Genomic DNA, 13,718 nt, shown 5'->3' with positions numbered 1-13,718 from the left:
GGATGTTGGGAATTTTCCAAACCTGATTAAAGTATAACCTTCTGACTTCTTACTGGGAAATAACTGAGAAATGTCAATGTTTTCCATACAGTGAAAGAGCAGATGACTTGGAAACGATACGGTGGAAATTATGCATTATGCCCTTTCGAATGTGGAAGTTCATTAATCCTTTCAGAACTGGTAATCTGCTAGTTTGATCCAAATAATGTAGTCAAATGACGATCTAATAGGTCAATTAACCAAGTCAATTAATTAAGTTAACAACTATTACAAGCAGTCACATACAATGTGTAATTAAATAAGGTTATGGTCACACAAAACATGTAGTAGTAGACTTCCAATGCCGTATCCGGGGCTGTCAGGAGTCTAATGACAGAAAATAATGTACGCCGTTGGATAAGCATTCTTTATCATTCTTGTTGGAGATACCAACATCCAGGACAAGCTTCAGACTCTCTCTCTCTCCCTGAGGCAACTTTGTCTAAGACAGGACATTATTGTAAATCTTGGTGGAGCTTGCCTTAACCTTCTGTGTACTAACCTTTATGAAGAGCTATAGCTCATTTGTGAGATGTTGAACATTGTAGAGAATCTTCTCATCCCAATGAACCGTGCATAGCCCCAAAACTTGCAACACAGTGTCCCCTGAGCTGTGAAGGTGAATTTAAACATGAATTCCCAACCCTCTTACCAGAATGGTGGGCATCATTCTCTTTAGACACATTCCCTCTTGCTCGGGGTGGAGCCTGGTTAAATTGAGTTTACACACAATCCTAAACTGCACACAAGAGCATGGTTACCACATAATTGCATTTGAAGGGCCAATTTCATCACTTGTATCCAATTTAGAGAAAAAGTGGCCATGATGGGGGCACCACCTTTTCTTTCCCAGTGCCCACTGCAAATAGCCTATACCAGTCTTTCTTTTTACAACAGAATCTGTTTTAATAAACGTTATTGGTAAAAAGTTATTATTTTGCATGCCTTTTAATACTTTGACATTATGTAGCTTTTGTTTTTAGTAAAGAGGTATTATTAAATGTATATACAGGTCAAGGACGCACACAGGATTGTTTTCCATTTCCCCGCGAACCCCCTGTGACTTCCGTTAATGTCTCCTGCGTCTCTCTCCCCTGCCTCTTCTTGTGGTCAAGTGACGGCTGATGTCTGTGCAGGGCAACTGAGCAGGTTGGCGTGGTGTAGCGGAGACCAGTGAGCTCATGGCTGTGAAGAGTGTCTCCACTGCCATGGCATGCTGGATGCCATGGAAGCTGCCCTCCACACTAAGGGGTGGATGAGGCCTCCACGTAACATGTTTCAATGAGAAAAAACACATGGAGCTAGCGTCGCCGCATGTAGGGTTGGAGAGAGGACGCTGGAGTAGGGAAATAGAGGGAATCATCACAGGGTTGTTGTGTGCGGCGGCCATTATCTCTGGAGCCCCAGACTAAAACATTCAGTGGAACCCAGGATTGTTTCTCATGGTCCCAGTAGCACATCCAACAATGAAACCTTATTGTAGAGGTTTTCCAGCAAAGGCCATGCTACATGTGTATTGAAAGCTCACTGTCCGCTAGTATTTGTTTGTTTTAAGATACTGACTGACAGTATTACTGACATATTATTGCCTTAAAGTTATATCTCTCTTATATAGGGTATACAATTAACAGTTGCAAGGACATGTTTCTGTGTGGGGCCGCCCTTTTCTGGGCGAATAACCTGCTTTCTTGTAGGGACTAGACTAGGGATAATATAGGGCCACTATTCAACACCCTTTTTTTTCGCCACGCCCCTGCAACAAAGAGTAGTGGTCAGCACATATCCCCTAGCCTGGCCCTTTATATGAGAGCTTGTAATATAAAGGGCTAGATTGGTAGACCGTTACTCGTAGAGTAAAAAACAGATATGTGCAGACCACTAACCATAACGCAAAAACCAGAAGGTAGCTGAATTGTGGCGAAAATAACTTGGTTTAACAAGTATACATTTGGAAACCTCCCCTTTAAAAATCCTTTGTTTGCCCCTGCAAGTATATTATGTCCATATAGTGGGCTTTGTAAAGTAATGTCAGGATTTATTAGCGCTGCTTATAGGTAAGGGCATGCCAATTACTGTACCATAAGTGACATACAGTATGTATTCTTGCATAAAAATGGACTGTATTCCTTTAAGAGATCACAGAACACTCAAAGGGGTATTGCCATTTTTACCATTTATGGCATATCCATAGAATGTGTCATAAATGTCTTATAATTGCGGTTCCCACTTCTGGGACCTCACCCATCAGGAGAATGGGGTTCTAGCTTTTCTCATTAAGACCATTGGAAAGTTGGCCACTCTTGCACGTGGCTCTCTCTATTGAAGTCTGTTTGAGTTATATAAAGCAGGCAGCAGGTTTTAATGGGAAAAGTAGCTGCTGTGATGGCTGCCTTGAAATGGCAAATGGTGGTTACAGAATAGGTGAGTGTCCCAGAGGTGGGAGTAAAACCTATTTAGCATTTATGGCGAGTCCTGTGGATATCACATAAATGCCCAAGATAGGAATACCCCTTTAATGATGCCAGGCAACTTATGTGTATGTTTTATAATCAATAGGGAATGTTCAGTTGTTAACTTGATCTGTTTCTTAAAGGGGTTTTTATCAAAATATGTTATATCAATCAGACATCAGGTCAAGGTAATCAGATCACTATGGGTCTGAAATATTGGACCCCATTGATCTACAGAATTTATGGGACCTATTTCTTATATTCAGGTGGGCATGCATATGCAACTTTCCATTGAAGTTATGAAAACCTATAAGCGCTCTCCCAGCCCGTGTTCTGTATAGAATGGGCCACACATGCGTAGTAGTCATCTCATCATTGAAAATAATGAGTTACAGAAACGTATGGGTGCGTTTACTCTGAGGTTACTTTAACTACCACTCACTTCAATGGAAAATTGATGCAATCATGTGCGGCCACTTCTCAACTGAGAACAGGAATCCAGACCCCTTATTCTTGGGATCAGCAGGGTCCCCAGTTGCTATACCCCTTTAAACTCAACATGTGACTTATTATTAAAGTGTTACTTTGAGTTTCCAATTCCAATTTCTCAAGGACCATGGCCGCAGGGCTGTCCTGTTTACCGTACTCGTCTATGGATGTGACAACTACATTGATCCCTATGGACTCATTCTGCCTCTACGGAGAATACCTCACTGTTGCCTATTGTTATGCATACACAGTGACATTTTCCATTTTATTGTGATCGGCTCCTCATATGCGCTCTGGTATTTATGTATCGTAGAACTGGTAACAAAAGGAAAGTGTGGGAAGTCTCTTAGGACACAGATACATTGTGTGGAATCCAGTTCTTGCATCTATTTTAAGGCTTCAGTAAGTATTTTGCAGGATGGTGTCTGATCCTCGGCACTCATTCCCAAACTTTCCATTCATCTCAACAAAGCAAGAAAGAATTACCACCTTGTGCCAGGCTGGACACATGCCAGGCTACCTCTGCTAGTTTATAACGGGCGTCCTAACACATAACATTACAATTACCAAATTGCATAATACATGATAGTGTGCAGCCTCAACAGCCTTATATATCAATAAGGACATAAGCAGATACATTTTCAGACTCGGAGCTACTAGATTGTTAGCTCTGCAGGCAAACTGTCACCAAAGAGTGGCAAAATGATCTATTTATACTAAATAGAATAATAATAATAATAATAATATATATATATATATATATATATTTATTCATCAAGTATTATGTATATGTTGATATGACTGTATGTGTCGCCCAAGTGCAGATGGAGCAGAGCTGAGTGTGTCAGTGTAGACAAAGGAGTTTGTCATTTTGCAGCTCAGTGTGTATTAAACAACAGCTTATCTGTGGATTTCCATAAGGCTGTACATTATCCTAACTCTCGGTGCTCAAAATTAATTTTCCAAGGAAAAATTCAACTCTGCTACATCTGTAGATTGCAAGTTTTTGTTGCAGTATGAAACGATTCCTATGTGTTTGTGAGAGGATAGCTATTGTATTAAATGCATATTTTTGCATTATCCTACAAACATAACATATTGTACATCTGATATGCAATTCATTTACAAACATAAAAGACTGAGTGCAATTGATTTATGATTTGATTATGCCGCCGCGTTTTAATTACGGTAAAACGCAGTAACGTATTCTGTTTATATAATACCTCTGAGTACCAGATCCTTGTGATAGTAGAACTTGCTGCTGGGCTGTAATCAATATTATTCTTCAGAACTTAATATTCATGAATCACATTATAAATATTTATAGAATGTCACAATGTTTGTTCCCGGAATAGGCGAGGATGTGGAATATTAAAAGTGTCATTTATAATGGATAACAAGAATAATATTTGCGTATATGTATGGGTCAGCTGATATACTGAAAACCTCATTACACTAGAGGCAAATCCCAGCTAGATAGATGCCTTAACTTTTACAATATACCTGGAGATAAAAGGGATTCACTATTGTGTGCATATATAACAGATGGAGGGAAAGGGGTTAAAGATAGTTCAATATAAACATAAAATAATAGGACTTTACCTTGTTGCAGAGACTTCTTCCTATGTTGCTTGCATACAACTTGCACAGACTACCTGGAAAATCAGATGTAACATGATGCATGGTGGTAAATAATGGGCTAACACATAGTTATGTACAGCCAAAAGCGTGGATAGAAAGACAGGTTCTTAGGGTATTAATGGAGGTTAATGCAAATATTAATCCATAAATAATGCTGGCAGGGGTCTGTGCTTGTCTGCAAAGGTCTCCTTGGTTCTGCATTCTTCATGCAATTTTCCCATTGGAGTCAGACTCCACTTCGCCACATTCAAAGCTTTACTTTTTGAAGGGGAGGGGGTTGTTTTTTCATGGAGTGTGTGTTTTTTTTCTCCATTGCAGTCGTGCTATTCGTCAGAGTAAGGTTTGGGTTCTGTTTGCTTGCTGATGCCTCATTGAGTCCCTCCTCCCCAAGTCCCACTCAGCCCTCCCTCCCTCCCTGAGTATTCCTGGAAGTGCTGAGGGTGATGTTGGTAAAGGGGTGGACTTGTAATGCTCTATCCCTTTTTTTATTCTCTTTCCCTGCAGTGCAAATGTCATTACAAACAGAAGCTGAAATGATAACAGGAAGTCACCCCCTACCACGAGGCATGTATATATATATATATATATATATATATATATATATTATATCATAATCTTATTAACACCGTAATTATTGGAACTAGGTGATATATAGCAAACAACTGGGAAAGAGGACAAATGCAACAGTAAAATCAGTAAAATAAAAACATAATAGTCGCCCTGGTTATAATAATGAAAAGAACTCTCTACATTTAATGCAAATTCACCCATAGAACGAACTGATAATCTAACTCACAAGTATATATATGTATATATATATATATATATATATATATATATATATATATATATATATATATAGGTACATGTTTCTGGAGGCTCTCAGTGTTGCAGATATGCCAGATAAAGATTAGACTTTTTTTGCATTTCCTGTCAGTGATCCCATTAGAGAAAACTACTGTTAAACTAGTGAAATATCTGATAAGAACAGACTGCACTGCAAATGGAGATAAGATGGGCTTTTGGGTTTCTGTTCCATTTAAAGCGGGTCTGTCAGTTCAATATGCTGCCCGTGGTAAGGGCAGTGTATTACACGGACGTGTCCGTTTTCCCAGTAGCCAAGATGGCACAATAAAATATTGTGCCGTTTGGCTAATAGGAGATTTTAAAGACTACACCAGACTCAGTGTATTCATGAGGAAAGCGCTCCCCTCTTGGCGGCCCTCTTGGCGGCGGTTATCACAATCTGTGTATGCAGATACACAACTGCCAGCTGTCAATCACTGCGAGGAGGGTGGGCGGAGGTGGAGGAAGCGCTCTCCTCATGAATAATTATGAGTCTAGTATATTTTTTGAATGCTCCTATTAGACAATGTCTCAATATTTCATTGTGCCATTTTGGCTAATAGGAGAACGGACCTGTTCCTGTGATACGGGTTAGTTTATTGAGGTGACAGATCCGCTTTAAGAAAAGTTATTGCATATTTCATGCAAGCACAAGATAACCCCCTTTGTCAGCTCTTGTGGCTGCGTGCCAGTTTTGGCAAATGTGGTTAGCATTTTCCCTTATTCAGCATCATTTCTTTTCATTGAATGCATTATATTTTTAACCCTATATGATGCTATTTTCATTCATCGATTTTAACGTCCTGACTGTCTCAGAATTTGTCGGTGAGTGATGTCACGTTTTGAATGAAGTGTACTCAGGCATAACACAGCTGTGCTAATAATTGACAGATTGCAATACAGTTCCCAGGATACTCTAAAAAAAAAAATAAAAAAAAAATCAATTTACCGTATGTTACTAATGTGCATCTACTTCTGCTTTCGTCATACAAACCCTGTTTATGTATACAGGCGTTTCAAGGCTCTTTTGAAACTATGAAGGCAAACTTGACTAAAGATCTAAAAAGGTAAGCAATAAATAAGACACGCCGCAATCATGACGTTAATACCAACATTTCACCCACAAAGTGACAGCTTAAACTGTTTAATTGTAAAGGAATACAAATATCAAACTGAATTTGAATCCGTTTTATTTCTACCTTTAAATTTACTTTAACCAATATATTAGGTTGGTGGTTCTCAAACTTTCTGAGGCCAGGGCCTACTTTTGTTCGAGACTTTTTTTTGGACCCCTCACTATTGTACTTAGCCCCATTTTATCTGACGTATGTCAACCTCATTCGTAGCTAGAAGCCGATACCTATCTCCATTCGAAAAATAAATCCCTGCAACATCGAAAACTATGATCATTTTGCGGGCTGGGGTGGGCTCATGGTTTCCTTCTGCTGTGCGTCGCTGAGGCCTGACTATGGCTGCTGATGGACCCGACTCGCCCATCAATGGCCATTAGAGGTGTAGCTAGGGGTTTATCACAGTGGGGGCGAAGCACATCTGAGTGGGCCACCCACACAGTATAATGCCCTTATAACTGCCCCCCCCCACAGGATAATGCACTTATAGCTGTCCTCACACATTATAATGCCCAGGGCCGGCCTTTGGGGTGTGCGACCTGTGCCATCGCACAGAGCGCATCACTTCAGCAAGTGGAAGGGGGTTCTGCTCTGGTTCCCCTCCCGTGCTTGTGAAGCGCCCAGGCCCGGCTGTCTTTCCGTCTGGGCACTCTTTCTCTGCTCAGTGGCATAACTACTACACTAGCAGCTATAGCGGCTGCTAGCGGCGCCACCGGGTATCAGAGCATCCATGCTGCCCGCCGGGATGGGCCCTCCCCATGCCCAGTCTGTCTGCTACAGTGGTAGCGATGCTACATTCAATAGTATCTGCGTCCTTAGTACGCAGATACCAATGAATCCTATGACAGAGCAAGGAGGTATCTCCCTGCTCTGTCATTCACTAGGCCGCAAGCCGTTTGACCTGCAGCCTGTCAGACGCAGGGACAGGATTCCAGCGCTGACCTGCGTGATGACGTCACTGGATCACGCCGGCCTACGCAAGGATCCCATCGGCATTGTGGAGCAGCTCCGTTCGTCACGGGAACAGGGCCAAGGTGAGTACAATTTTTTTGTTTTATTGGGGGGGGGGGGCACTGTCTACAAAAGGGAGGTGGGAGCTGTATTGCACCATCTACAAAGGAGAGGTGGGGGTACTGTTTACAAGGAGGAGGTGGGGGTGTATGGCAGAATCTACAGTGGGGTTGTATGGTAGAATCCACAGGGGGGCTGTATTGCACAATCTACAGTGGGGCTGTTTGGCACAATCTACAGGGGGCACTATCTAAAAGAGAGGGCTGTGTGGGGTTCCAGGGGAGGGGAGGGGGGACATTATACTATGGGGGCTACTAAGGGGGCATTATACTATGTGGGGGCCACTAAGGGGACATTATACGGTGAAGGGGCACTACAGGGGCAATATACTGTGTGTGGCACTTAGGGGACATTATACTGTGGGTGGGGCACTAAAGGGGGCATTATACTGTGTGGGATTACTATTAACTAAATGCCAGAAGGCAAGTAAAGCTCTAACTTCCCAACTACCTGAAAACAATAAAAAGTGAGATAACCTTTATTACCTCTACTGTGAGCAAATTGACGGACCACAAATTCAAAAAAAAGAGTAAAAAAACTCTCAGAAATTGACCTGAGGTGCGGATATTTATTCCACAGCATGTCAATTGTATTTGCGTAAACGCTGCTTATTTGTTGTGGGTTTTCCCCATTAAATTCAATAGAGAAGTAAATCCCAAAACAAGTAGTCGTTGTTGCAATTTTTAAAGAAGGGTTCGCAGCGAATCCGCCGCAAAGAACGCAACTCAGGAAAAAAAAACCCTCATACTTACCCAGAAATCTGTGTTCCTCCCTCCAGCGAGGCCTCCTGGGATGACGTTTCATCCCATGTGACCGCTGCAGCCAATCACAGGTTGTAGCAGCGATCACATGGGATAAAATTCATACCAGGAGGCCGGCCTGAATGACGTCAGAGGGGCGGTATCCTGGGATGACACTTCATCCCATGTGACCGCCGCGCAGCCAATCACAGGCTGTAGCAGTCTCCTGGGATGATACGTCAGTTTCCCGCAGCAGACATTCCGGGTGAAAAACTGCACCACAGTGGCGCTCAGGGCAGATATGCTGCGTTCTTTTACGCAGTGTATCCGCCCCGTGTGAACTCGGCCTAAATGTTGAGGATTTGCAAGTTTTACATGGGTATCTAACTGAATAATAATAGAAGTCACATGAATTTTTTGTGTAGGAAGCAGCAGACAGACTACAGTCAATTTACTGTGAACTGTATCTACCCAACAAGTTACTTGAAAAAGTCTCATCGTTGGCAGTAAAAACTTTGCGCTTGTAACATGTTGGGTAAAAATATTTCACAGTGTAAACATATTGTTGCATGCTGCTTCCTACTCCTTCCATCTTTGAAATGTGGAGACAGTTTTTGTATAGACAAGAAAGTTTTTTTTTGTGGGACTGTTTTGCTTGCACTATCATTCTGTTTTTTTTCCTGGTGATTTTAAATCATCATATAGCTATATAGTTACAAAACTGAAAAAAAACAGAGGACACTGGTCCATCAAGTTCAACCTTTCTCGATCAATTATATCATTGCAAGGTTAATAATAACCCTCAATGCCATTCATCAGTAAATAATCATCAAGCCTTTTTTTTAACCCCTTAAAGGGAAGGTGTCACAACTTTTTATTTTTTTATATTATATTGCTTTTTGTATGTCATTAAAATAAATTTTATTTAGTTGTGTTTTTGTGTTGTACTTTTTACTTTTTTCTTTCTTTTACTTCTCTATGGGGGGCCGCCATTTTTTTTTCATCTCTGTATGTGTCGAGTAACGACACATACAGAGATGGAATACGGCACATACATCCCCATAGAGAATGCGAACGGGAGCCGTTCCATTCAATATAGCAGACGCCGTCTGTGTGGGAATGGTGCATGCACTGCTCCCACACAGACCAAAAGGAAGGTCTTTGGTAGAGCGACATCTGGCGCCATTTCCATGTGAACCGGAAGCCGCAGCCGCATAGTAAGATGATGACTTCCGGTCGCGGCTTCCGGCCATAGGTTCAAGGCAGCACAGACGCAAGGACTAGGAGTGGAGGCGGCAGCGGCGGCAGGAGCAGGTAAGTTATGTTTGTGTATGTTAGTGTTATACTGTCTGATTACCACTGTATCTAATCCTCCTACACTGTGCATTCGCTCAGAAAATGGCGGCACACAGTGTAGGAGGTTTGAACATTCACCCCCCTCCTTTCTCCTGGCACTAGCCAGAATAAAGGCGCGGGATTGTGTGAGGACACTAGAGCGAGTGTGTCTACTCGAAATTTTCAGCATAAAGCAATGAGGTTGCTTTACCACATTGCCAATGCTGTAATTTTGGGAATTACTCCCTCTAGTGACCAGCACATGTAAATGTTATAAATTAGAATCGAATTTATAATATTTCCTGACTTGTGAAAAAATTTAAAAAATTAAAACAATGTGTAATCATTTATATACTAACTGTTTAACTGAAAAAAAAAAAAATAATTCTAGCGACACATTCCCTTTAAGGACGTAGCCTAGTTTGGGCCTTAAAGGGAATGTGTCGCTAGAATTTTTTTTTTTTAGTTAAACAGTTATTATATACATGATTAGACATTGTTCTAATTTTTACAAATTATTCACAAGTCAGGAAATATTATAAATTAGATTCTAATTTATAACATTTCCCTGTGCTGGTCACTAGAGGGAGCAATTCCTAAAATTGCAGCATTGGCATGTGGTAAAGCAACCACATTGCTTTATGCTGCAAACTTTGAGAAGACACACTCGCTCTAGCGTCCTCAAACAATCCCTCCTCCTTTATCCTGGCTAGTGCCAGGAGAAAGGAGAAGATTGAATGTTCAAACCTCCTACACTGTGTGCCGACATTTTTTGAGCGAACACACCATGTAGTAGGCTTACATACAGTAGTAATCACACACTAAAACACATACATACACAGAAATAACTTACCTGCTCCTGCCGCCGCCGCCGCTCCCGCCGCCGCTCCCTCCGCTCCCAGTCCTTGCTTCTAATCACATGTCCGGTCCACAAGAATATGGCGCTGGATGTCGCTCGGCCGAAGACCTTCAATTTGGACTGTGTGGGAGCGGCGCATGCGCCGTTCCCACACTGACGGCGTACACCATAGCGAATGGAACGGCTCCCGTTCGCATTCTCTATGGGGATGTATGTGCCGTATTCCATCTCTGTATGTGTCGTTAATCGACACATACAGAGATGAAAAAAAAAATGGCAGCCCCCATAGTGAAGAAAAAGTTAGAAAAAAAAAAAAGTAAAACACAAACACACAAATAAATAACATTTCTTTTAATAAAACACTAAAAGCAAATTAATATAAAAATTATTTTTTTCGCGACACCCTTCCTTTAAGGCTCAGAGCCCATTTGCCAAATCTGACATATTTCACTTTATGTGGTAATAACTTCAGAATGCTTAAACCTATCCAAGCGATTCTGAGATTGTTTTCTCGTGAGACATTGTGCTTTATGTTAGTGGTAGTTTGGTCGATATATTCAGTGTTTATTTGTGAAAAATTGCAAATTTTAGAGAAAATTTAGAAAAAATAGCATTTTTCTGAATTTAAATGCATCTGCTTGTAAAACAGATGGTTATAGAACCCAAAATAGTTACTAGTTCACATTTCTACACATATGTCTACTTTAGATTGGCATAGTTTTTTGAACATTCTTTTATTTTTCTTGGACGTTACAAGGCTTAGAACATAAACAGCAATTTCTAATATTTTTAAGAAAATGTCAAAAGCCTTTTTTTTAAGGTGCCTGTTCAGTTCTGAAGTGGCTTTGAGGGGCCTATGTATTATAAACCCCCATAAAACACCCCATTTTAAAAACTAGAACCCTCAAAGTATTCAAAACAGCATTTAGAAAGTTTTTTTTAACCCTTTATGCATTTCACAGGAATTAAAGCAAAGTGGAGGTGAAATTTGCAAATTTCATTTTTCTTGCTGAATTTCAATTTTGTTTCATTTTTTCCTGTAACACAGAAGGTTTTACTAGACAAACACTACTAAATATGTATTGTCCAAATTCTGCAGATTTTAGGAATGTCCCACATGTGGCTCTAGTGCGCTCGTGGACTAAAACACAAGCCCCAGAAGCAAAGAAGCACCTAGTGCATTTTGGGGCATCTTTTTTTTATTACAATATATTTTAGGCAACATGCCAGGTTTGAAGAGGTATTGAGGTGCCAAAACAGTAGCAATCCCCCAAAAGTGACCCCATTTTGGAAACTTCACCCCTCAAGGAATTCATTTATGGTTGTTGTTACCATTTTGACCCCACAGTTTTTACACAGCATGTATTTGAATTGGGCTGTGAAATTAAAAATATGACATTTTTTTCCAATAAGATTTCATTTTTCATCAAAATTTCTTATTTTCACAGGGAAAAAAATACCCCATTTTGTTGTCCAATTTCTCCTGAGTGCAGCAATACCCCATTTATGGTGATAAATTGTCGTTTGGGCCCATGGGAGGCCTCGGAAGGGAAGGAGCACTGTGTGTTCTTTGGAGTGCAGATTTTGCAGGATTGGTTTTTGGGTGCCATGTCGCATTTGCAGAGCCTCAGAGGTATCAAAGCAATAGAAACCCACCAGAAGTGACCCCAGTTTGGAAACGACACCCCTCAAGGAATTCATTTATGGGTGTTGTGACCATTTAGACCCCACAGTTTTTTTACAGAATTTATTTGAATTGGGCTGTGAATTAAAATAAATGAAATTTTTTCCAATATGATGTAGTTTTGGCTCAAAATTTCTTTTTTTCACAAGGAATAAAAAACCTCATTTTGTTGCCCAATTTGTTCTGAGTGAGGCAATACCCCATTTGTGGCGCTAAACTGCCATTTGGGCCCATGGGAGGGCTCAGAAGGAAAGGAGCGCTATGTGTTCTTTGGAGTCCAGATTTTTCTGGATTGGTTTTCGGGTGCCATGTCGCATTTGCAGAGCCCCAGAGCAATGGAAGCTCACAGGGAAAATTGGGCTGTGAATTTAAAAAAAATAACATTTTTCCAATGAGATGTTGTTTTGGCTCAAAATTTCAAAGTTTCACAAGGAAAAAAATACCCCATTTTGTTGCCCAATTTGTCCTGATTGCGGCAATATCCCATTTGTGGTGATAAACTGCTGTTTGGGCCCATGGGAGGGCTCAGAAGGAAAAGACCACCATTTGGCCTACTGGGGATTTTCTGGTGCCAAATCATGTATGCAGAAGCCCCTGAGGTACCAGTACAGTTGAAACCCCCGAGAAGTGACCCCGTTTTAAAAACTACACCCCTTAAGGCATTCATCTAGAGGTGTAGTGAGCATTTTCACCGGAGACATACACCCCTTAAACTGTAATGTGGGTTCTCCCGGGTATGGCAATATGCTCAATGTGGCTGTTAACAGCTGCCTGGGCACGCAGCAGGGCCCAGAGGGGAAAGATGAGGGGGATAAGCTGTGCGGAGTTCATCAGAGTAAGTAAAACTGGGGTAAATTAAAAATCAAGGGATGTATGGTACATTTTAAAACACTCTTTCATACAGAGCCCTGGTTTTTCGGGACACATGTCACATTGATATATTGTGTCCTCCGTTATCCCCCTCTTATAGAAGACTTTGCACCTCTTTTGACTTTTTCCCTTCTTGCCAGTTTGGGGAACTTCTCCTGGAAAGTGTTGCACTGGTACGATGCGTGTGGCCTCACTTCCAGAAGTACTGGGTATCCCCCTTTTTGGTTCCTAAATATTAGGTACTTGATAACCACCTCTTGAAATTCCAGGAAAGTTCCCCTCTGGCCTGTACATCGATGTAGCACGTACACATTGTACAATGCCATCTGTATGATATGCACGGCCAGTTTCTTATACCACACCGCATGGCGCTGTAGGGCTTCAGGATTTGATCTGACAAGTCCACCCCTCTGATGTACATATTGTAGTCCAGGATGCAGTCTGGTTTGGGGGTCTCTGTACTGGTACCTCGTACAGGTACATGGGTACTGGTGTGGTCATGTATTGTTGTCAATACAAGGACATCTCTCTTATACCTGTACTTGACACACAATATGTTGCTGC

At 41.3% G+C, this 13,718-nt stretch overlaps 1 protein-coding gene across 1 annotated transcript in view; it reads right to left on the bottom strand.

The window, feature by feature from the left end:
• The window catches only part of LOC142661448 (suppressor of cytokine signaling 3-like), a 42,167-nt gene extending 37,184 nt beyond the window's left edge, over positions 1–4,983 (bottom strand). The window contains exon 1 of the mRNA XM_075838842.1: positions 4,581–4,983. The gene's annotated coding sequence lies outside the window, so the exon portion shown is untranslated. The remainder of the gene's footprint in view (positions 1–4,580) is intronic.
• Between the last annotated feature and the right edge of the window lie 8,735 nt (positions 4,984–13,718).

The sequence above is a fragment of the Rhinoderma darwinii genome, chromosome 10 (genome assembly GCF_050947455.1).
Source record: "Rhinoderma darwinii isolate aRhiDar2 chromosome 10, aRhiDar2.hap1, whole genome shotgun sequence".
NCBI lineage: Eukaryota > Metazoa > Chordata > Amphibia > Anura > Rhinodermatidae > Rhinoderma > Rhinoderma darwinii.
The sequence above is the reverse complement of the archived record's forward strand: the minus strand, read 5'-3'. Positions and strand labels throughout refer to the sequence as shown.